This window comes from Pezoporus occidentalis, unplaced genomic scaffold (genome assembly GCF_034315485.1).
Source record: "Pezoporus occidentalis ecotype Australia unplaced genomic scaffold, CSIRO_AGI_Poc_V1 ctg121, whole genome shotgun sequence".
Classification (NCBI taxonomy): domain Eukaryota; kingdom Metazoa; phylum Chordata; class Aves; order Psittaciformes; family Psittacidae; genus Pezoporus; species Pezoporus occidentalis.
In genome coordinates, this window is record NW_026913006.1 from 3,899,623 (window position 1) to 3,925,339 (window position 25,717).

The following is a 25,717-nucleotide window of genomic DNA, read 5'->3' on the forward strand; positions in this document are numbered from 1 at the left end:
CATGACAGGAAGAAAGGTGACATTCTGGCAAAGGCATAGAGTGGAAACAAGAGTCAAGTCTTCTGTTGCTGCAGAAGAATTCCTCCTTGATTTCCTGCATGTTTTATGGAAAGTCAAATAAAAAAAAAGCCCTTAAAAATTTTTGTAAGCAATGATGTTTTTTGGTAAACTGTTGGTTTCAGTAAAACTGCTCAAGCTTCACCATTGCTAGCTGCCACCCTTTGTGTCTATACTAAAACTTTGTCACTCTACATAAGCTAATATGTAAATAGAGTATTTATGGAGTCCTTGAGGGTTTAAATGTCTTTCTCTTGCAAAACCTCTACAGGGAAAGATATAAAATGCAATTCTAAAAACCTCTGGGGAGATGGAAACCCCAAAATGGCAATCATCAACATGAGAAAAAAATATTGTTGTCTCCAGCTTTTGTCTAATGAGCTCTTGAATTTTTCAAAATCACAAAAAGGGCTCCTGAAGCTAAAGTGGCAATTGACTAAAGGAGCACAGTGATGAAGACAGGAAAACAGCGATGCTTACTCTGCCTCATTTATATTTAGCAAAACATTACAAAGTGAAGCCATTGTGCTTGCTAAAGAAGTAGTTCAGGCTTTATGGGATGAAGACTACTGCTTGATGCTTAATGTTGCAGCTGTTGTGTATTTTACTTGCTTTTCAATTCCTTGGATTTTCCTTGACTGCCCTACTTGTACAGTAAAGAAAAATTCTCACTGAGTCTTTTGGCTGAGCCTGTGTAAGGCCCATTAGCCTGTGCCAGTCTTGATACTTTAGAGCTTTATAGATTTACTGGATGAAGCTCCTTCCCCAAATTTGTGTCCTTGACTCATCCACTAGCTTCTGAAATTGCTAGTTGTGCTAAACTTTTGGAAGAACAGACAACTTCTGCGTTTGAACTAATGCTTCTCTTTGTTAGGCTTATATTACCTAGAGAAAGGCTGCAAGAATTTTGGTTTTTGAAGTTTTATATACATACTTGCTAAGATACAATTTAGTTTTATTTTTTAACTTTTTGATAAGGTCATTCAGTTCCTTTTCTTGTAAAAATATCTCAAAAGTAAAACTAAAGAGCTGAAAGGACTGCTGGGAATTGAGCAGCAGTGATGATTAATGGCCTGCTGCCTCTGAAAACTGAAAGTCAGATATGAAATTTCTTTGATAACAACTGGAATTTTCCATAGAAATTTTTATTGAATGCTGAAATGTTTTCAATTAAAAGAGTTATGTTGCAATATTTGTTGCTGTAACAGCTTTTGAAGCATATGAAATGACACTGAATTTGACAGGATGCTCAGTGGCTAGATATTCCCACAATGGTCATATTTGGGGAGCTGGTAGTAAATATATTGAACTAATCCCAGAAGGAATTTGTTTAAAACCATCTGGGGCTTCCCTTAAGGAACAATTACCATGTTTGAGAACATAATTAAAGGCAGAGTCTCTGAGGTCCAGCTTGACTGAAAAGTCTGTTTAAAAATATAAGGGTTTAGTTTTCTTCCTTGCTACACTTCACCTCTGTTCTATTCACATTGAAGTAAGCTTCATTAGGTCTTTACTTTGGAACTTATTTTTATTTCATTCAAATTTATAAAACCATATTATCTATTTCAGTGTTCTGTTTAAGAGGCACAGTGTGAGATCGATTCTACTTTGAATTATGGAAATACTTCCATATGAATTATTACTGGAGATCTTTGCTGTACCCAGTCAAATGGTTGCAGATCACCTCTCTGGCAAAAGATATTTCCCTCTATTGGAGGTTATTGCTGCATATCTTTCACAGGAATCAAAAGTTTGAAATCAGTCTGTCAATTAGTGGGCATGTGGCAAAGTGTGTGTGAAAAGCATTAGTGGGCTATTTCTTCCATTTTGGATATGTCACTGTATAAAATAAGGGGGAAACTGATGGGCTCCAAGGCAGCCTACACTGTAGCAATGTTCAGTTGGTCACTAACCAGGAGTGACACCAGGAAGAGCCATGCCTTAGAGCTTTTATCCACATCATTAAAAGCTGCATTTTTGCCAAAAAGTTAGAGCAGAAGACTGATGCCAGTTACTTTGGGTTGTAGTTGTACTCCTGCTTTATTGCATGGCATTAAAAAAATCATCTGGCATCTGTCCTCACTTTTAAGGTAAGTTTTGTGGTAGGATTCTTTCAGCATTAACATCATGATTTGGACTTCCAGATGTTACTGTGTATAACAACTGAATTAATAACTAATTAATATAATAATACTATGTAATTATTATAATATTGTGTGATTAATATAATATTTATATATTAGCATAATTATTTTACATTATATACTAGATATAAGTATTATTTAATTATCTGTAGGAGTTATTATATATCATTTAATTATGCATAATATATACTGTATATGTTCTTATATGTTTTATATACAGTTATTATAATATTAGATTATTAGATATCTATATATCCATATATTTGTATCTATGAATAATTCTATATAAGATAATTACTATATTATTTAATTATAATTTAATAATGTATATTAAATGTTATACAGTATGGAATAATTATTATATCTGGTATATTGTAATAATATATCATTATTAATTATACATTATGTAAAACATAATTAATTTCAGAATAACTGTAATGAAAAATAATGTAGCTCACCTTTGCATAAGAAATATTTGAGTACAAAGTATATATTATCCTTGATTGAACAGATTAGTCTTGAAGTGGGAAGACCAACCCATTACAGTTCAGATAGACCTAAGCATATATCACTTCTAGCTCCAATCTATGTTACTAATCCTAGACTGTGAAATCTGTTCTCAAATGATATAGGTGCTGTCTTTGTCTTATCACATGAGTATGGGAAAAGTTCTACTCCTATGGAGAATACAGCAACTGCATAAGGCAGTTTCATATACACCTTGTTGCAGCTCATTGCTTTTGAAACAATAGTAGAAAAGGGTAGTAGGGGGATTGAACGCTAGAGATATACCATATCTATACGTCTGACTTTGACATTCACTTAGATGCACAGAATTTACACTAGCCTCATATGTGTTAAGACTGTAGCAGCTGAACAAGCTTGGCAGGAGCAGCCATGTGGAATAGAGCTTATTGCTGTGATGTAGGCACACCCATGTAGAGTTTTACATATCCAGGGCAATAGTAGATACACAGCCGATTCTCTCTCCTAGGCTCCTTTGAAAATCTTAGCTTTAATGTAATTAAGCAATACAGTGAGCTCCAGTTGGCTTGATGGCTCAAGTCTCATGCACCTAGCTGACAGTTTCACTGTGTTTCTGCGTTATATCTCTACTTTAATTAGGCCCAGATACATTTAATTAACAGGTTGTTTGATTAATTAAATAATGAACCCTAAAGTCACCTTCTTGCTTAGATGTGCTTTGAACAACAACTTTAATCTCAGTGACAACTTCTCTAGAAAGAAAAGGGTAGAAACTTTTTGTTGTAATTAAGATGTGAGCACACAAAAATGCCTATGTGACTCTTCAGCATAAAACTAAAAGCACTTTGAACTCTACAACATAGAAGAAATAGGTTTCAGTGGATGTAAACTCTAAGGTTGTCATCTGAGTAACCATTTGTTTATGCCTAGGTCTATGATGAATGGAGACAGATATTTGAAAGCATCTGATGTTGATTCAGCTTTGCTTCTACTTCATTGATTTCTTTAGCACCAGTCAGGCTAATTCTGAGTGGAAACTTAATGCTGTTTAATGTTTATGTGATGCTGTCGTAAAATGCTCCTAAGTCTCTAATGAATAGCAGTAGGTAAAAAACAAAACCCAAGAAAAAAACACATGACCACTTATTGGAAAACACTTACTAGAAAATTTCTGAAGCATTGCAATAAAAATAAGTAGAAGTTCCTTTCCAGATAATCAGAAGTTGTCCCAAACTTGTTGAATTAGTGGAGCTGGGAACAAGGATGGGTCAAGGTTCATCTTGGCTTTTGGGATTATGAGAAGGCCACATAATGCCGTGCAATAATAAATACTAGGAGGTGATGGGGAGGTAATCTCATATGTGAGGCCACATATGGAGTAGTATGTCCAGTTCTGGGCTCCTCAGCACAAGAAATACAAGTAGCTACTTGAGAGGGTCCAGCGAAGGCCACAAGGATGATCAGGGGTCTGGAGCATCTCTGTTATGAGGAGCTGGGGCTGTTTAACCTAGAGAAGAGCAGACTGAGAAGGTATCTCAGCAATGCAGATCAATATCTCTAAGGCAGGTGCCAGGAGAATGGTGTTGGCACCACACTTTTCAGTGGTACCTCAACATAAGGATGATGCTACTAGTTCAGTACCACCACAGGATTGTGCTGGTGTTCCATTTCCAGAAGGAATTTTGTGAATGCAACAAAGAGCTAGAGGTGGTCAACTATTTATGCTTCTTCCCTAGGTAAGTAGTCTTCAGTCTGTGACTGGTTTCAGCTCAGATTAATTTCTGAGCCTGAGGTGGGCTTATACTTAATAACTTTTACTGGATTGCTCTTCCAGATACTTGCCTAGCATCCATTTCTTCAACTATGTGTTTTATGAAAAGCCTTTTCTTTTGTGTTCTGATACATTCACTTGTACATTCTACTGCTTGTATAGAGAAAAGCAGCAAAACCTGGTCAATTCTTATTATTTTTCATCATGTGTTTTTCTATAGACTTCCATTATTTTGTCCTCTTCTGTTTCTTTTGTAAAATTGTAGTCCATTTTGGCATATCCCATATAGAATCTGTTGCATGTCTTGCCTCACCTCAACTACTGCTCTGTAAACATTCTTCAGTTCCACTTACATCCTTGCTGAAATTCAACACAGTGTTCAAGAAGTAGGAATATCAAGCATTTAAAGAGGGAATAGCAATGGCTTTGTTTTCTATTATTTCCCTAATATTCCCTGATGTTAATGTGCTTTTTTTCTGACTGATATAAAATTGGTTTTGTAGCCATTATAACTTCAGAGTCCTTTTCTGAACAGCTTTTCCCCTGCATTACGGAATGTGTTTATCTGCATTATCCTCAACCTCCTGCAGACTTCCTGCATGCGCACATGCCTTTGTGCAGTAAAACTGGCTGGATGCTGAAACTCATTACTGCACAAATAAAAAAAAAAGAGGGTAAAAAAAATAATTGTAGAATAAACTTTACAAATTCCATCTGGGTGGCCTAGGAAGTCTGAGATATTGTTTCAAGCAAACTGAAGTGAGAAAAAAGTTAAGATATTAAGATTCCTGAGGTGCTGAGGAAACCAGCACTCCTAATATAAGCCTTGGTGCAAAAAATGGGCAACAAGAAACTCTTAGGTAATCGTCTTAAGCCAGACTTACAGAGCTTCAGAGAAATGTGCTTCAGTTCCCCTCACTCTGTAGCAGGCAGGATGGTCTTAGATATTGTCTCTAAATAGGGCTGAAAAACCTTTTGGGCACTGGAAGCCCTGAGAAATTTGTCTTATTGCCAAGGATTTGGGGGGAGGGAGGGAATTCCTGTGAAATTCCTGATCAGTCTGATTATTCAGCCCACTAAGCATGAAATCAAATCTAGGAAGTGGCCATTAACTCTCAGGGAAGCCTGGCTTTATTTTACTAAAAGCAGCAAAAAACACGTACTGCAGCAAATCCCAGTATTAGATATATGGCCAGTAGTTATTTCAAAGTGCAGAAAATGTCGTGATTGACTGCAGGATGGCAATCGAATTTGACATTTAAAACTAATATCTCATTATAGAATCATAAGAGTTGTCAATAGCAGAACAATGACTTAACAAGGCAGGTAACTCATTATCATGACCTGAATATAAAGGAAGAAGAAATGGCTCTACTGAAGAGGAAAGATTAAGGCATTCTGAGGGAGGAAAACTACCAGCAGCTAAGTCTGTGGAGTTCTATACAGAAACATTCATATTTTGAAATGTTAATCTATTTTGTTATTTTTCTTGCTATAATAAAGCCTAACCACAGGAAAGGCAAGAACTTTGGACTCTGCTTTGTACATAGAAAATCCTGGGAAACATGCCTGCTCACACAATGTTACTAATAATAACAACATAAATTGTTAAAGCTGAGAGAATTCTTATAGCCAATGCATGCGCTTTTTGCACACTGCACTTTCTACAGCTTGGACAACGAATAAACACCAGTCAGGTTTTGCTTCTGCAGTTTATGCACCAACATAATGCTGTTATTTGTGATCAAAGCACTGCAGGAAAAGTGTTGAAGTATAGAGAAGAAAAAGTGAAAAACAGGCAAATGATCTTTTGGGTTTAAATTAAATTTTCTGTTTACAGTATGTTCTTGTACTATTCCTTTCTTAATGAAAAATATAAGTATCTGAACAATGCAAAATTTAAATATGTGGCCTGTGGTTTTGATAATCTCATTATTAAGACTGACACCACCCTTCATAACCTTTCTAATAACTACAAAGTAATTTTATTTTTTTTTTTGCATGTAGCCATATTTTTAAACCATAATCTTAATATCTGGAGAAATTTATAAAACCAAGTGATTACAAAAGTGTTTTGCCTTTGAGCTCAAAAGAAAGGGAATTAGCAGGTACAAAAATAATTTTGTCACTCATTTCTATACCTTACTTCAGATAAGTACTTATCTTCAGTCCTACTTATATGCACCATTAGTAAAACACAGCTTTAAAATGAATTTTCAGCATGTTGTCTTCAGGCATTTGAACTTGCTTTCTAAGGGTTAACTTCCATTAGAACAATTAGTGGAATAACATCAGGGAGCTGGGCATTGATTGTAATGAAAACAGCTGGCTAGGGTAAGTGTAAATTTGTAGCAATATAGATAACTGTATGTCTACAGATATAGAAAAAAATATAGGCAAATATAGAAAATATAGAGCCATATTTTGAGAGCTGTGGTCTAGAGAATTTTGTTATCGATTTCTACATTTCTTGTGTATCATCTTTAGCTAAATATTTCTGGTTCTTTTTAAAGGATATTGCCCATGCAAACAGAGTTGCAATGTACTACACATGCTTTATCGATCTGCATATACATCCTTATTTTTAAGTTTGGTGCAGAAGGAAACGCCATAGATTCGTTTTTGGTCTACAGTCACAGGAGCTGGAGTTGTTTCTGTATACCAAAAGATTTTCTTCAAAGACTTTTAAATACCCCTTGTCCTCTAATTAGTCTTTTTGCAGAAGGTGGGCATGCTCTGAATTTCTCTGACTGCTTTATTCCTCATTACTCTTGCCCACTTTTGGGGTATGAATAGCTATTGGGGAGCAACTTTCCTCTCATATTCTGCCAAATGAGGTCTCTACTGTGCACAGCAATGTGTTGGTGACTTAATCCTTCTCTGCAGGGAGCAGTAGCACCAGAGATTATTAAACCAAAACCTAAAATGTCACCTTAGACTACTGAAACTCCATCATCAAGCAATACAGAGTTGACACTTCTGTGAGACCCTTTAAAACTCAGATTAAGAAGAGAAAATTAAACTTAAAATGAGAGGAAACTAAACCAGCTGTCTTTTCCCTGTCAAGAGTTGAGTACAGTATGTACAGTGAGTACAGATGAGCTGATCTCACAGTGACTCTAACTCAGCATGAAGAACGGCTAACAACACAGCTTTAGACAGTATCTATTCATCATCTTAAAAAATGAAATATCCATCTGTCATGTAGCTAGCTGATCTGTAGCTTCACTCATATGTCCCCTCATATGTGGGGAGACAGGTGGGGAGCTGCCTTACTAGCTCAACCTAGGGATTATTCTCATCTTTTTTTCCCATCCCTGAGGGACGTACAGAGTGTTTCGGTGGAAAGCATGGGATTCCTGCACAGGTAGCAGTTACAAAATAACCTGTGCTGAAAGGGGTTTTCTTTTAAATTCCTCTAATTATATACATATATATTTATATATATCAATGACTAATTGGAAACACAGGGTTTTGTAGCTTTTTATTTGGTTCAGTAAAGTTGTAGGTTTAAGCCACTTCAACTATTCTATGATTCTATGATTCACAATACCATCAAACACCCCCTGGCCACCACATTTAAATCTAGGTACCCTGCTGGTACCTCTTAGTGATGAATAACAGAGACCAACTGCATTTTTTTGGGGGGGAATGTCATTTCCCTGGTTTTGGGGAGAGCAGAAGTAAGAGGACAGCACCGGGGACCTGACTCTGGGAGCTGCAACTTGCCTAAATAAGGAGGTTTAAATCTCCTGTAGGGACACACCTTTATCACATAACAGCACTACATTTGGCTGCAAAAATATACATTTATAACTTTTAGGCTGAACCCTGAGGTTGCAATCTTCAGCTGCTTTTAGGATCAAGTAGGAATGGCAAGTTAACTTAGATAGTCCCTGCACACTCCATCATTTCTCTCCCAGCTGCTCAGCTGCATGTGAGAGTTTAGATGTAATTTTGCCTTGGGCACAGAGCCAGTCACTGCAACACTTAGTGAAGTGATAGTTCAGGGCTGCTCAGTCACTGCTGAGTGTTGTTTTACTTTTCCCGTTTCTGAAAGAAACTGATCATTCTGTGTGCAGGCTGTCAGCAGCTCCCTCATTCTCTCATTTCTTATTGTGGTTCAGCCTGGCGCAGTGTTTCCGCACCCTCACTGCTCTGCCTCCAGCTGCCCAGCCTCCTTTGCCTGCAGGGAATACCCATAAATTCCCCCTGGCCGGACATGCTATTGCATGTAGTGTGATCACTAAGGCAGCAGTTGCAATGAGACAGAGCTAGCAGTCTACCACTGGCTGGGAGAGGTTTTATGATGTTAGATCAGGTCATGCAATCGTGAAGTCCAGTATCTTGCTTAAAGCAGTAAGCAATACTTGATGTTTCAAATGCCTGCCCAGAGAAGCTGTGGCTGCCCAGTCCCTGGCAGTGTCCAAGGCCAGGGCTTGGAGCAACCTGGTCTAGTGGAAGGTGTCCCTGCCCATGGGAGGGGGTTGGAACTGGATGAGCTTTAAGGTCTCTTACAATATAAACCAGTCTGATCCTGTGAAGTTCTTCACTATGAGGGTGGTCAGACACTGCACTGGTTACCCAGAGAAACTGTGGCTGCCCCACTCCTGGAAGTGTTCAAGGCCAGGCTGGACAGGGCTTGGAACAGCCTGGTCTAGTGGAACGTTGCTCCAAGTTCCTGCCCCGTCCCATGGCAGGGGTAGGAACTAGGTGATCCTTAAGGTCCCTTTCAAACCGAACTGGTCTATGAAGTGAAGCTGAAAGTACCTAACAGTGTCACTGGAGAATTGTGGGAGCAGAAGAAAAACTTCTTTTACTGACTCTGTGTGCCTGTGAAGTGAAAACACAGTTACTTCTATTCAGTCATCAGTCCATTCTGTGTGTGCAGTTGGTAATAATAATAGACTGTCTTTAGTAATAATAACAGACTGTCTTTACTTGCTCTGGAAGCAATTTCTCATGGTGAAAAAAATGTTTTCTATTTACAGATAGGTTGGAATTATCTTGGCCAAACTTGCAAAACTTATTGAATTACATGCTGCTCAAGCTAGCACACTGTGCTGTTAACGTTGTTTCATTATATTTTATTGCTGATTGCAGGGCCGCTGGTATGGAACATTGTGTGTTCAGACAAAGGTCCTTTGAAGCACCAATCTGTTGAAATAGTGGAACCCTGATAAGGATGTACAAATTAAGATACCTTTAATGGATTATAAAAGCACTGTGTCCATCTATAGCTGTTATTCAAAACTGATCATGATTTCCATGTTCTAGTGATCATGTAATTATAAAAACAGTGATCTTTGCTGATTTTACTGGCTGTTATAATTTGGATTGAATTGTATCTGTTGCTGGTGACAATAAGACTAAAATGCTCTGTGTTTAATGTAATTTGATTTTCAAGGTTGCAGAAAGAACAAACCCATGGGTGATAGGTTTTTAGATGAAATCTTTGAAGATGTGGAGTTTTGGGAAGTCATCTTAGTGCATGCTGAATCCCAGGTGCACTAAGCTGTACATCTTTGTTATGCTGCAGGATATCTTTTCAAATGAAATGCATCCAGACCCTACAGCATTTTGGGGACATAAGGCTATCAATTATGTCATAAGCATTATTATATTTTTTTAAGAAGCAAGTCTTCAACAAAGAAAGATTTTCCAAGTTATTCAATTTCAGAACATGGTCTGTTTTAGGTAGACTATGCAGATCTTTGTTCCTGTCGTGGTTTAAACCCAGTCAGGTAATTCGTTCGCTCACTTCCCCCCCCTTTTCTTGCCCTCCCCCTGCTCCCGGAGGGACGGAGAGGAGAATCGAAAAGAATGCAACTCCCACGGGTTGAGATAAGAACAGTTTAGTAACTAAGGTATAACACAAATCACTACTGCTACCACCAATGATAATAATGATAAAGGAAATAACAAGGGAAGAGAATACATCATCTCACCACCAGCCGACCGATAACTCGCCCCCCCCAGCCCGGCCAAGCTCCGACCGATACCTCCTCCAACCCCGCAGTCTCCCAGCCCTTCCGGCTAACTCCCAGTTACCTCCTGGGCATGACATGCTGTGGTATGGAATACCTCTTTGGTCAGTTTGGGTCAGGTGTCCTGTCTCTGCTTCCTCCTGGCTCCCCCTCCTCCCTGGCAGAGCATGAGGCTCACAAAGTCCTTGGCCAAACCAAAACATCCTTGGTATCAGCTCTGTTCCCGAGCTGAAAGTCAAAACACTGCACTACACCAGCTACCAAGAAGGGGAAAAATGACTGCTACTGCTGAACCCAGGACAGTTCCTTTGTTGGTAGACTTGTTTCCCAGTGTTCTTCAGCCCAAAGTATAAAATAGAGTTCAAGAAATGTCTTCTGCTATTGTAATTAAAACTAGCAACTTTTTTTTTTTAATGTGAATTTTTTAGTCACATTGAAAGATATTTGCCAATTCCACAAGACACATTTGAAGGAGTTTTTGATTGATTCTGGGGACTTGAATGGAATTCTCTCACGTTTGCGTCTGGCCTAATACAGACACCACTAATTAGGAGAATGCTCTTTTGGTTCTGTGTGCAGAGATTAACTTCATTTCAGTGAAAGTCCGGATTTAAAAATAGGTATTGCAGAGGTTCCACAGAGGAAACATCTTTGAAATGTCTCCTTAGGTACATGCAGTTCTCTGCATTTGTGCTTAGTAGTAGAGCATAATTAGGTTTCAAATTAATGGGTCCAGTGAATACCCTCAAACAAGACTAAGCTAGGGTGTGTCAGTAGGCAAGTGGGTCCATTTCCTCTTTCCAGACCTTCATTCCAGTCCCTACGTCTTTCTCAACCATGTGTATCTGTGAAATATGTATGGTTTGTACTTTTATACATAAATGTATTCATCTCTCAACTAACAACAGAATAGATAATCAGTCGGGCTAACCTCCTTAGTAGGATGAAATAGCATTTAGAAATGTCATTATTTGCCTGGAACCCCACACTGCAAACAAGTATCTGAGGAACTGGTCTTAGGAGCTTTAAGGCATGATTATTCTATTAAATAGAAAATGGTAACGAAGACACTTATCTTCCCATCTCATTACCTCTCCCCAGAAGAAATTTTATTTCCTTTGCATGGCACAGTATTCAAGTTGTTGAATCCTAGTCTCTCAGGACTGTCTCAAAGGACTGGTAATGGTTTCAGACCCTCTGCATAAGCATCCATTGCACACTATAATTCTGCACTTTTTCATCTCCATAATTTTTATTTGTATCTGGAGTGCTGCACTAGTAAAAACTTAAAAAGGGATGAGACTAAATTAAGGGTAGAGGACAACACACCATGGCTCTCTTTCTAAATCTGTGATTCATATATTACTCAACTGAACTGAATATAAAAAGACATTTAAACCTCAAGGAAAATTTGCAACAAACAATGCAAAAATATGCCACAAAAATTAGCTGTAGCTTAGATCCTCAAAACTAGGTAGATAACTTACTCCTACTTTAAGAATTAAGGATTTGATTATGAAGTATGCTGGATTCAGTCCTTTAAGTCTCCAAGTATCTATGCTTATTGATAACTGACCCACAAGAAAATACATAGGAATGACAGGGGATTGGAATGTAGCTTTTAACAGGGATGAAACAAATAGAGATCTTTCTTACAAAAATTGAGCAAGACTGCATTTATTTTGTTCTAAAAACATATAGAGCATAATGAACCTCTTGTGGAAAGAAAGTATTTTTCTAATTATTTTACTGGGGCTAGCATTTCCTCCTCAGAAACTAATTAAAAATGATGTCTTTTAGATAGTTTGGGGTTATCTTAGGTAGGATGGATAAAACTCTCTTGTAAGGTCTGTAGAAATGAAATTCTTTAGTTTTTTTATCCCTAGGCTCTAAAAAAAAAAGTATTTCTAGTCTTCTGGATAGTTTATTATCATCAAAACCGCTGTGTACATTTTAGTGTATTGCATAAGAGGCTATTGTTCAGTAAATTCTATTGGCAGTGGTTTTGGAAAGGGGAAGAAGATGAAAAAATACTACTTAAAAAAGAAAGCAACTTAAAATACGGCTTCTAATTAAATTAGCAGTTGCTTTGTGGTTTTTTTTTTTTTTTGGCAAGCCCTGTGGTTTTTGTTTATTGTTGTTTATTTTTTGCATTATCTAGTTATTGACCCCTTATGTTACAGATGTATCAGATGATCAAAGAAATGATTTACCATAAACCAGTGATTCTATTTCATCCATAATTACAGAAGTGCATTTTTCATGTTTAGTTTGCTGGGGTGCAATCTTTTCAGTTGTGGTTCTTCACACCACATGAGTCAATGACATTAATGAGCTAAATATGGCTGTAGTAATTAACTGAGATGAGCTTCTTAGAGTGTTTATTTTCTGTTGTTGAGGGCTTGGTGGTCTGTGGTTTTCTTTTTTTTTTTTTTTTGTGTGTTTTTTTTTTTTTTTGTTTGCTTTTAATCTGATCCTTTATTGAGGAAGAGTATACAGCTCTATGATCTTGAGCCAGGAAGCTATTCTGCTGAGTTTCAAGAACAAACCAGCTTCAACTCAGAGTAATGACACTCTCCATCCTCCCAGAATCTTTAACCAGCAGGGTATAAATTTGTAACCTTCAGTATTACAGCACTAAAGTTCTTCTACATGTATTAGAGGAATAACTACATTAGGTGCGACACAGGACTATTTTCTTTACCTAAGAATTGCAACTAATGGCAAAAGACTCTAGGCAAAGCCTTTTTGCAGTTTTCAGATTTTGCAAACAGCTGCTTTGAGTAATAAGAAACATTCAATTAGCTCATGCTTGTCTTTGCAAGAGTAGGAGAGGAGTCAAACATCAAAGATTAGGAGTACTGTTTTCTAATACAGTCCTGATAGTTTTATGCACTTTGTTCTAACTTGGATGAAGTGCTGGCAGGCCTCATTAAGACCGAACATCCAAGATAATGGAAGGCTGTGATCTTCTCCAATATACACTCTTAACTCCTGTTTAAGGCAGATCTGTAACTTTAAACTGAAAGGTGAGATTTCTGCTTATTGCAAAAGGGAATATGATACTGCTAAGTGGTATAGCATTTTCCCAAAGGGACAAGTGGAAAACAGCAATGTCATAGACAAACGAAGCAATCAACCCAATTTCTCTTTCGAAGTCCTCTTAGTCACTTCATTGGTCAATGGAACATGAGTTATCCTTGAGTGAGCTGACTGGGAAAATAGGGGAGATAAAGAGGTAAAGATCATGATAGTAAACCTTACATGAATTTAATATTATCAAGAAGTCAACATGTGGAGGTAGTGTTCTCACAGGAGAATAGATAATTGGTACATAAACTCTGAATAACCCTGAAAGATACAGCAAGGCCATGAGAGGTCTGAGGAAGCTTAAGCAAGCAAGATAAGAAGAAGCTGGAATTCACCATGTTAATGAGAACTGTGAACTGTTGGCAAGCTTTTGAGGTCAAGTTCTCACACCTGTGCTTAACCAATTATATGTTAGTCACTAAGGGTCTTCAAGACATGTATCAAATCATGATATGCCAAATCACTGTAAGTACATGGAAGAAATAGTATATAAGGAGTTAAGGCTTTGTAATAAACGGCTTTTGTCTGATCATATTGATCTCTGACTGGGTCCATATATTCTGCAGCAACAACATTTGTAGAAGGAAACAAGCAAACAAACAAAACAACCCCTTGAACTTGGGACCTCAGAGTACTGATCCTTAATTTATTTGTTAATCAAGGCATGGCTTTGGCATGTCATAATTCATCAGAAAAGCAGTAAAAAAATGAATTTAAATACTTACACTGTGCACCCTTTAATGACTTCATTCCAGAGGGAAGACACTCATGCGTATCAAACCCTGAATTCCTCATAGCCACCATCCCCACCTCCTAGAAACCTCCCTTTATTTCTTGAGACAGAAATACAATAGTCATCATAAAGGACAGAGGCACAAAAATTGTCCCAGCATCCATAAATGTAATTTTGTGTTGAATCACCTGGTCTTCATGTACTGAATTGAAATGGAAACTTCACGTTAAAAGAACATTCCAAGATGGCAAAATTCAGTGTGCACTCAGAAAAGAGAGCTTTTTCCTTAGAGTGATTAAAAGTCAGGTCACTTCAGTTAAGTATGAAGTCTGGATCTCAATTTTATTTGTGTTATTTGATAATTTTGCCACCATGTAATGAGCAGAGTGACATGGCAAATGGCCTTCATAAGGCAAAAGGCTACTTTCTGTGATAGATTTGCTAGTTCATACTTATGCATGAGAGAAAGGAAAGACTGAATGCCCAAATAACTTTGTGTCCAGCTATAGGACCATGCATCCACAACGTATCTGGAGAAGTTAGGTGTGTTTTGTTGCAAATGGAATCAGCCATTATTCCTTGAAATCTGCAAGAAAGGTGCAGCAAACCCCCGTTTGAAATCCTTGAATCAATACTCTGAGAATCATAATTTTAGGACAAAGACAGTAGTAACCCTACCTATACTTTCAGGTGCAATGTATGCTGTATCTGCATTGTCTGTTCAGCAATCACTAATGAAATTACTCATCCCATTCCCTATAATAGTCTTACTTTGCCTTTCAGTAAAATTTGGGAGATCAAGAATAGCAGTGAAGTGCAATTGAATGTAGTCTAGTAAGTGCCTTTCTCCCTCTTAAATACTGCTTATTAAACTTCATTTTGAAAAATGAAGCTGTATTTAGTATAAATGTGAGGGATCCTGTTGAGAAGAAAAGCATGCTAAACCATTGAAAGAAAAAAATCTTTTCTTTTTCTTCTGTATAATTTTGAAATGACTTAACAATTTGTGTATACTTAAGGAAAAAAAAATGCTGACAACTTGGACACCAGGCTGCAGGTAAATGACATTTTAAAAGGAGGATTTAGTACTCTCCAAGAAGGAAAAATGAAGTTTGTAAGTTCCTGGCAGACTGTTAATTTAATTGACAGGTGTCTTGCTACACTAATTCTGTACATTAAGGAGAAACTTTTAAGACTGTTCTGCTGACTGCAGTATATGGCAGTCTTGAAGGGCATTTTTGTGGAGCAGCAGCAAACTTCCATGCCCCCCCCTCACCCACCCCTCCCCCCTTACAGCCCCCACCGGGGGCTCTCCCCTTCCCCACTCCCGAAGGGATGGGGAGGAGAATCGAAAGAGTGCAACTCCGACAGGTTGAGACAAGAACAGTGCAGCAAACAATGTACAACACAAATCACCACCGCTACCACCAATGACAACAATGATAAGAGAAAATAACAAGGGAAGAGAATACGATACCACCCGCCAAGAAACGAGTCCGACCCAGAAGCCCATGTCCTTCCCGCTAACTCCCCGTTACCCACCCCAGGCATGACGTGCTGTGGTATGGAATACCCCTTTGGCTAGCTTGGGTCAGGTGTCCTGTCTCTGCTTCCTCCCAGCTTCCCCTCCTCCCTGGCAGAGCATGAGCCTCACAAAGTCCTTGGTCAGGGTAAACATTACTTAGCAACAACTGAAAACATCGGTATTATCAGCACTGTTCCCAGGCTGAAATCAAAACACAGCACTGCACCAGCTACCAAGAAGGAGAAAAACTGACTGCTACTGCCAAACCCAGGACAGTTACCTATACAGAGGACTTTAACTCCCAGTATTTGCCACCAAGCATTAATTTATTACCTTTGTTAAATAAGAAAAGAAGCAGCAGTTGCTGAAGGCAGTCTAAATACTAGATACTGGATGTTTATAGATCCCACCAAATGATGGTTATTCTCTTAGAAAAGGTAAGATAATTCATGGCAACCTCTTTCCCAAGTAATCTGTCATTCCCTGGCTCACTCAAGACAAATGTCAGGAATAACAGAGACTAATGCATGCTTCTGCAAATACTGATAGGTAGATTATCAGTATGCACGTGTTATTGTTGACTAAAGGACGTGGAGTAATAGTTTGCTCACATTATATACCTAGATTTCTGTCTATTCTGAAAAAGATCCATTGTATTTGCTGAACAAGACAGAAAGTTGAAAGAATCTATTTTAGCAATTCCACGATAGCAGATTTTTCTTGCAAGTTAATCCTAACGCAATGTTCTAGTGCTGTTATGACAGAAATACTGTTCCCTAAAGTGATACGAGTGACAAATCCATTCCACTTAGAGTCAAGCCTTTGGAATTCAAGAATTAACTTTTTAAAACAGTAGGGAACTTTACCCTAGTTGTTGGTGTATATCAAGCTTCAGTATAGATACATACCCCACATGTCTAAAGTCGTCCTTCAGTCTCAGTTGAAGATATCAGTCTTTGGTATTTCTTGATATAACGTGGTAAAATATAAAAAAAAAATGCAGTTTGTCTCCATAAATAGCTAAATTTCACTGGATGAGTTAAGTCTGATACACATATGCACACACATATATTGGTTTTGTCAATGTAGGGTTTAAAACTCACCAGGAAAGTTCAAGATAAAAGTGAATATACAGCTGTAAACTGTTAATATCTCTTAGTTAATGCAAAACCTTCTAAATTTCATGTACACCAGATGTAACATGTTACAAATGTTTGAGATAAATATCTCAGTTCGATTCAGGATAGCTACATAGCTACCATTACAACCCTGTATTTCATGGTACTAAGGAAATAAAAAAGAGAAAAATAAAGGAGATAACATCATTTAAAAAAGGGAAAGTTTATTTTAAAAAAAAAACTAAATCCATTCTTAATGTACAGTTACCATTCTTTCAGCATTTCAAGAGAGATTCTTCATTACACAGTTAAAAACATTCATCTTTACCATTTGAAGCTTATTTTATAAAAGCTGCAATTTCATAGCAGTTGGTTATCTGAACCTCACGGTATTCCTCAAGAATGGATCGGTCTAGTGTAGAAGATAACAAGGATCACAAACTTCAGCTGGAATAAAAATCATTATGGTTTCATTGACTTGACTGCAGCAATGCCAGTTTATCCCATCTGAGAACTAAACTAAATTCAGCCAATTTCTATAGAATTACAGAGAAAAAAAATGCCTTCACACTTCTGGAATGGAAAGAATTATAAAGAAAAGAAGCCACAGGAATGTGGTATTTATATAATTCCCCTCCTCAGGGCCATAGAAGAGCCCACATATATTAAATTATTTTTTTTTCCTATCATCGTGTCTCAGATAGTGATAGTTTTGATCTATGGTTGCAGTATTAGAGAAAGTTCTTAAATCTGTGCATGCTCCTCATCTCTGATACCCAGGCACTCTCTTGTGTTCCATTAAATCCTTCTGAGATTTAGATCCCAGTTCAGAAATCAGAGCTAGTGAAGGAGAGCTCTGTTCTTCTTCGTGAACAATGTGAGACATAACTCCCTGTAATCTGCGCTGGTTCTAGGGGCTGTAATTACATCTTGTCACTTCCTGAACTTTTTAAAGTATTGAGCATATGGACAGCAATATGAGTAAAGAAATGAAAGTGTTTTTTTCCAAGATGCTTGAGCCCAGATTTTAAAATCATTCTTGCAGATCAAGTGCAGAAACTGGCAGCCAATGACTTGGTAACAGATGCCATTAGGCATGATTGCAGAAGTAGATACAGATACATGTATCAGGCAAATAGCAAAATTTACTCTACAATGAATTATATCATCTTCCACACTATGGTGTGGAACGGTCCACTATGTGATGTAGGTCTGTAAGGCAGAGGAGTGCTGGGTTATATATGCTGTATAGCCTCATTATTTCAATCCAACATTAGCACTTACATTTCTATTTTTTCTTAGCAGCCCACTCCCACATGGAACTGCTGTGAAATACTCTGCTAAGAGAGTGCCTATGATGCCAAAATCCTCCAGGTTGGTGCACACTTCATAGGAGGGCTGGAATGTAAATATACACGAAGTGCTTATCTGGCCCCCTGCTAGTGACTGCCTGAAAATATTTAATGTACTTCATGCATTATTCTGGAGCAGAGAATATAAATGATGGTCCAGGAAATAGTTGTCAGCCAGAGATCTGGACGCATAAGCCCCTTTGTTATTCAACTATATTTTTTGTGTGTTCATGCTGGACCAATAGTTACACAACAAAACAACCTGAATTCAATACTTTGGATTTATCAGTATTATTCTCCTTTTTTTTTTTAAACTATTTGTTATCATAAGATATGACATCTGCTTTAAAGCTTCATTGGGTGCACCTTTCAGTGACTATAGTATAGGTATATGCCTAGCATGAAACATTTCAACTGTAAATGGTTAAAGAAACTGAAGACAACCTTTCACAGTGATAGATGCTGGCCCCCCTTAATAAAAGGTGGTATCACTGCTGTCTGTGATAATTATATTTTCATTGATGGAAATCTTTATTGTAAACAGGCATATTTATATCCTAGAATAACATCAGCTATCAAATTTATTCTATCTTGGACAGATAATTTTTAGTTATTTTGAACCTTGGATTTACTCTTTTGGTATACATTTGTAAAGTAGCAGAGTAATTTCTTGGATTTTTTTTTAAGAATCCAATATGTTAATACCCTGACATTTTAAAATACTACATTGCCTTTTCTCTTTTCTTTTCTTTTTTCTTTTCATTTCTTTTCTTTTCTCCTTTTCTTTTCTTTTCTTTTCTTTTCTTTTCTTTTCTTTTCTTTTTTCTTTTCTTTTCTCTTTTCTTTTCTTTTCTTTTCTTTTCTCTTTTCTTTTCTTTTCTTTTCTTTCTTTTTTTTTCTTTTCCTTTTCTTTTTTCTTTCCTTTCCTTTCCTTTCCTTTCCTTTCCTTTCCTTTCCTTTCCTTTCCTTTCCTTTCCTTTCCTTTCCTTTCCTTTCCTTTCCTTTCCTTTCCTTTTTTTTTTCCCCACAAATATGAGCTCTGACTTTATGTCTTAGCTGTGTCAGTTGCTACTTTTCTTTTTATGTATGTGACAGTTTTAATTAACTGGAAATTAGATCTCCTTGTGTGAAAAATATCCTAACAGAATGGCATCAAAGCCCTGGTGCTTACATCAGCAATAATCTGCAGTTGGCTCTGTACAACAAATTCTTATTGACATGTGAGATCACATCAAAGGCCAACTCCCATTGGTTTCTGTAGGAGACAGTTTTTACCCATAATTTTCTCCCATGGATCTAGTTAATAAATGAAGTTTGTGGTGGGCTCAGGGACATAGAACACTATGCCAGCATTTCAGAGCCTGAACAGCTGAGCAAGCAGACAGCACTGCTGATGCTGGACATTGTATCCTGTCGGTTAACTTGAAGCAGAAAATACAGCACTTTGGTGAAAATGATCATTTCCTAAAGAAGGATATGCCAGTTTTCCTGGATCTGATATGAATTTCATATTGATTTACTAATACTTCAAATTTGGCCAATTACGAGGCCTTGGGTGATATGATTTAGTGTGAGGTGTCCCTGCCATGGCAGGGGTTTTGGAACCTGATGATCTTAAGGTCCTTTCCAACCCTAACTATTCTATTATTCTATGATTCTATGAATTATTTCAATCAGAAGGTTAGGCAACCTACATAAAGATATTCCATTGCAAAAATATATATTCATCAATTTTAAAGCCATGACTACATGGATATATGAATTAATCTATTCTTTATAACACTTATCACAGTATATGGATTCAGAGAGATAACATCTTCTCTATCTTTATAATTTATGTTTCTTGGATTTTTATGTGGTCTAGATGGAAAGAGAATAACTCATCATTTATCACTGTTTCTTGCAAACTCCTTTGGAGCCTTTAATTTTCACCAAGCTTCATTCAAAGCTTTCTTTGTTAATAATATTTTTTCCAGACAGTTCTACATAATCAGGTCTTGATTCAGTCCATGTTTTTGGTGAATATGTTTTGGATGTCTCAGGAAAACACATTGGGATGGATGATATGGGATTATGCTGGTGCCTTATTTCAGCAGATATAGAAACAGAATGTTCCAGTATTAACAAGTTACTACATAATTAATTTAACATTTGGATAAAATTAAAACAGGTTAAAGTAAAAATACATAATTATTTTTGTTTGCAGTGCTCTAAGCAGATAACATAGTTATACAATTTTACTTAGTTATGTCTTTTTAATTTTGCTTCCAGTGCTTGACTAAGATGTTAAGGGAAAGGATGTTTTTTACCTCTTAAGGTAGAATTCAAATGTAGTTGTATATATACACGTGTGACCCTGTGACTGAGCTTTATACAAACATATTCATGAGTTAATGCACTTACTTGAATTTAGCAATTAAAATATTAGTAATTAGTCACTTCAGAATGAAACTGGTACCGGAGTATATTATCTTTCAAAAGTACTGTGGTCTACGAAACACCATCAGTCCTTTATTAGGTAAAAACAGATGTTTGTTGCAGAAGGAGGAGGATATAATTATTGCAAATGGGAAAAGTAGAGTTCATGTTATCCTGGACTGGTGCAGAAGATACTTTGCCTAGTTGCATTCAAAAAGTTATGAACCTCTTTAACTGTTATCCTTTTCACTTTCCTTCTTCAGCTAGTGGGGATACTTCTCTGAGTGTGAACTGTTCTTCATTTTCAAGTGATTTACGTCTTCTTCATTGGATATCCCCAAATGATAATGAATGTGAAATGTCACATTTTGACACTTGTGCAGTTCTTTGGCAGGAATTTTCTTTCAGGTTATTTTAAACATCTATATTCAAAAGTCAGTTCAGGGCTTGGCAAGACCCAGTCTGACATGAGGCTTGTATGAAAGCTGTCTTGTAGCCAAGGATCAGATGATTCTATCACATGTATTGAAGAGCCTTGCCAAGAGGAAGCTTTTAAGAACTCTTAACAGAGAAAAGGTGATGGTCTCGAGGAGTCTCTGCCCATTCCCTTTGTAGTAGGAATTGGTCTGGCTCCCAGGTGATCCATACTCGTGTCAGTAGCTCGTTCACTTTGTAGAAGGGAGGAACACTTCTCAGGAGATGTCCAATGACTTTCAAGAAGGAATAGCATAGCAAACCTTGTAACTTTAAACTCACAATGTATTTCTTTAAGCTTGTCATCTGTAGTGTCAACAGCTTGCCACAGATACTTGGTAATATCTGTATCTGAATACAGTCCTGTAGGAGAAGGAATGAGAGATGCAGATTAAATGACAGATTTAAGATATTTAATGCATTTCTGGAAGATGTACAAGTGCTATGACAAGGATAATAATAAAGGATTCTGTAGAATAGGACAGAACATTTTCAAATATTTAATCAAATTTAGTTTTAAATTGCATGGCGTGTTGGTCTTCTAAAACTTGATGATGTACATAAAACTTTAGTATGTACATAAAATCCTCATTCTTGTGTGCATTTGACTTGGGAGTTCTGGGCCCCTGTCCTGCCTCTGCTACTGACACCTTTCATTATAGCATGTCCACTTGGACTATTGTGGACTGCTGTGATCAAGAATCTGCTCCAGTCAGATGCAGACTCTGCCTCTGTGCTCTTAGGGCTAGGCTGGGGCAGTGCTGAGAAGCACATTAGCCTGGGGTCATCAGCTATCTAGTGGTTGCTACATGGCTATCATTTGGAGCAACACAAGGTGCATCTAGTCAGCATAGAGTGTGAAGGGTCATGGGGACATATGCTAAATTTTGACACAGTTTTAATCCATTATTGCCTCAGTTTCTTCATCCATAAACTAGAATAATATTGCCTATCTCCTTTCCAGAGGCCTTGAGAGGATGAGTTTATGTTTGACATCTTATTAAGGTGATCAACCATGGATGGATTGTTGCCAAACTTACCATTGTACACAGAGGGCCCTGGAGCCCCTACATTCATGCAACTCCCAACAGCAGAAGCATCAGGTCAAAGTTTGTTGTTCAGATCTGGGAAATTACTTATAAGTAGCTATAATCCTTCTGAGTCATCACATAGTTTCCCTCTTTTTTTTTTTTTTCACTAGCTAATTTGAACTGAAACATTTTCCCACTTGTAGTATTTAATGGTGTACAATGCTGTATGCAAGAGCACCTATTTATTGCCCTGCAGTGACAGATCTGGTAATAACAGGCTTGCTATTCTGGCTGTGCTGCACTTTGGTAACACCTAGGGTTTAATTGAAATACACCCTGACCTTGGTTTTGTTCATGAGGCATAGAATGGACATAATTACTGTGAATCTACTTAGGGATATTATGGCAAAATGGCGAATTACTAATTTTGGCTCCTCACACCCTTTGGGAAAAAAAAAAAAAAAATCAATCACAAATCTCAGTAAAAAGCAGTGTGCTGCAGTTTCATAGAAGTCCTAAACCAAGTAATGTAAAAAAAAAAAAATAGCTTCGTATATTTCTCTATAACTAATTTTGCTTTCAAAATAGTATTGTAGAATCATAGAATCATAGAACAGTTAGGGTTGGAAAGGACCTTAAGATCAGCCAGTGCCAAGCCCCTGCCATTGACAGGGATGCCTCACACTAAACCATGTCCCCTAAGGCTCTGTCCAGCCTGGCCTTGAGCACTGCCAGGGATGGAGCATTCTCCACTTCTTTGAGCAACCTGTGCCAGGGCCTCAACACCATCACAGTAAAGAACTTCCTTATATCTAACCTGAACTTCCCCCATTTAAATTTAAACCCATTGCCCATTGTACTATCACTACAAATACATATCACAGTATGAAAATTGCATTGCCCCTAGCAGTTTCATATTCTTTCATAATTAAATAAACAGCTTGTAAATTGCGGACTACAAAATGCCCGAGTTCTTCTCTTACCTTAAGGGGCTTCTATAGTTACCAAGGACAAGAAGTTTAACTACCGTTTGCCAGACTCAAGGCTATTTGCAGCCTTAACTTTTCATCTCATGTGTCCCTTTGTCTGTTTATTATCAAAATGAGGGAGTAATCTGGATTCAGTTAGCCACTACAAATGCAATGATGCAAAATGGACTCTGGTACTTCAGTGTGTTATTAGCTGGGTATGTTTCTCCCAGAAGGTGTTTTAGAATAATGCATGCTAGCCTGTAGTCACCAGGGTTATGAAATACCTACCAAGCACTTCTCCAACTGAACACCAAATAATTCAGACTTTAAAAAAGGAAAGCACTTTTCTTGAGAGTATTATGGCATAGAAAAATTAGGCAAATACCAATTTTAATTCATACCCCAAAAAGCATTAGTGTAGATTTTGCGTGGCTGCTTTAATACAATTCCCTTTCATCCCTAATCTCCTCTGTTTTATACATTACAAAATGCATTTGGAAAAACTGCACTTGTTAAGGCACAAGCTTGATTTTTTTATACCACTGAAATGCACAATCCTCTGATTCAATAATCTCAAAATAAAATTAATCTTAAAAATAATCTAAGTTATTTCAAATTTTACCAGAGCATCTATGGCAAAGTATAGAAACTACCACTGATCCTCAGCTGCATTATATGTTCATTGAACTGAAATATTTTTGTTTTCTAATTTAGATTGGCTACTGAGTTTAAGAGCTCAGCAAAGCTCAGAGGATGATTTGTATGGGTAACAAGAATATTCAACGTTAGCATATTTAGTAGGCACATACATATTGTCATTTAGGAAATTATGTTTTGGGCTTTAAAACTAGACTCCAGTTTTCTCAAGATTAGGATTAAACTTTCTTAGGGGCAAGTATATACTCTGCTGTGGTTTTTTGTTGTTGTTGCTCTTCACTCTATTGGCTACATTTGTACATGCATTCTTAGTCTATGTGGTGTTCTGAGATGACATTTCCTACATCTGGTCTTACAGTTTGTGCGTAGGGAAAAAATTTTGGGAGGAACTGGGGCAATCATCTTGGATTCTGTCAGCCTTGCAACTTTTAAGTGACACAACATTTTAATATTTCGTATACTTAACCAGCAGATTTTTGCCTGCTCTTCTGAAATCTTGTAGTATCTTGTTGAAAATATAGTTAATTTTTACGAGCTGATGTTTCCATGTTAAAAAAAATTATAAAAATCTACCAGACAAAAACTAGCTTGAAGTATCACTGTAGTACTTTTGAATAGGTGTCTTAACTCACTGTTATTCTGCTAAAACCAAAGAAATACCAAAGTGTTTCAAAATAATGACCCCAATGTGACAGGAGTGAAAATTGCATTGTTTTGGAGAGGTGCTTTAGGACATCATATAACTTTTTATTAAGGGTTGGTTTTATACTAATTTTGCTGTGGTTCACAGATACCTTCTGAAGAGGGAACTGTGATTTTCCTTTTATAATAAACCAAAAAGGGACTAAGAAAGCTTCCTTTCAATAGCTACAAATATGCTGCAGTTTAATTGTTGCTCACTGAGGTATTTCCGGCATAAGATAATGAAATCCTGAAGGTGCTTGTTGGACTTCCCCTTATATCGTGGTTGGCACATGAGATGTAGTGACCTGCTGCTATAATTTAGAAAATTTTGTTATCGTATGTATTGTAGAATTTCTTTTGTACGGTTGCCTGGTTCCCCCTACATAAATGTCTGTCCAGAAAAATATATAAGACAAAACAAACAAAAATATTCTAGAAACTTTGTTTTGTCAACTGAGTTAGTTAAGTGAGAAGGGCAAAATGGACTTGAATAACCCAAGCGATCAGTGATGAGGTAGAAAACCTTTTTACCTTTACATAATTGTTTCAAATCAAACCCAAGTCAATACATAACAAAAGTTCCTAATGTCTACATGGGGTCTCAGAAAAATGAATCGAAATTAAGTCTGGATTAGCTGAACTACATTACATTCTTTTATAGACACTCTTAATTGAAATTGCAGTGGCCTTGATTCAATTTAGCTTAAATTAAATTCTAAATAAGAGTGTCCACAAAAAGATTTAATGCACTATAATTAACCCACTTTAAAAGTGACTTCCAATTAAATTTCTAGAATGTTTCTGGGTGGACTAGTGCCAAATTGTATTGTGGTGGCTTTTATAAAAGAATTTAAGTTAGTTCATTGTTTGTTTCTATTCATACCAATGTGAGCAGTTTGAACAGGGAGATTAGGACCGGTTTGTCCCCTTCATCCTTTGGGTCACATCCAGAGAAAGGTCAATACAGAAACCAAGTAATTCCTTTTAATAAATATAAATATGTCCTTAAGAAATATCTGTTACATATTGACTGATGTTTCCTATGACTTTCCCTAGAAAATTAGGCAAATGTTATGACTTGTACTAAGAACACATGTAAATGCTGCTTAGGAGTAAAAGAATGTTTATAAATAAACATACATAGCAGACTGATTTAGTTTAGAACACTGGGAAATCTCTTAATTTCCATAAAATGCAAATATGTGTGCTTGGACCAATG

General features: G+C 37.1%; 1 protein-coding gene across 6 annotated transcripts in view; it reads left to right on the forward strand.

Moving 5' to 3' along the window:
* LOC134157869 (leucine-rich repeat-containing protein 4C) overlaps positions 1-25,717 on the forward strand; it is a 536,647-nt gene that overhangs the window by 501,107 nt on the left and 9,823 nt on the right. The window contains exon 1 of one of the 6 annotated variants that reach the window (XM_062607296.1): positions 16,104-16,230. The exons of the other annotated variants lie outside the window; for them this stretch is intronic. The gene's annotated coding sequence lies outside the window, so the exon portion shown is untranslated. Of the gene's footprint in view, positions 1-16,103; positions 16,231-25,717 lie in introns of those variants that run through there. 6 annotated transcript variants of the gene reach the window in all.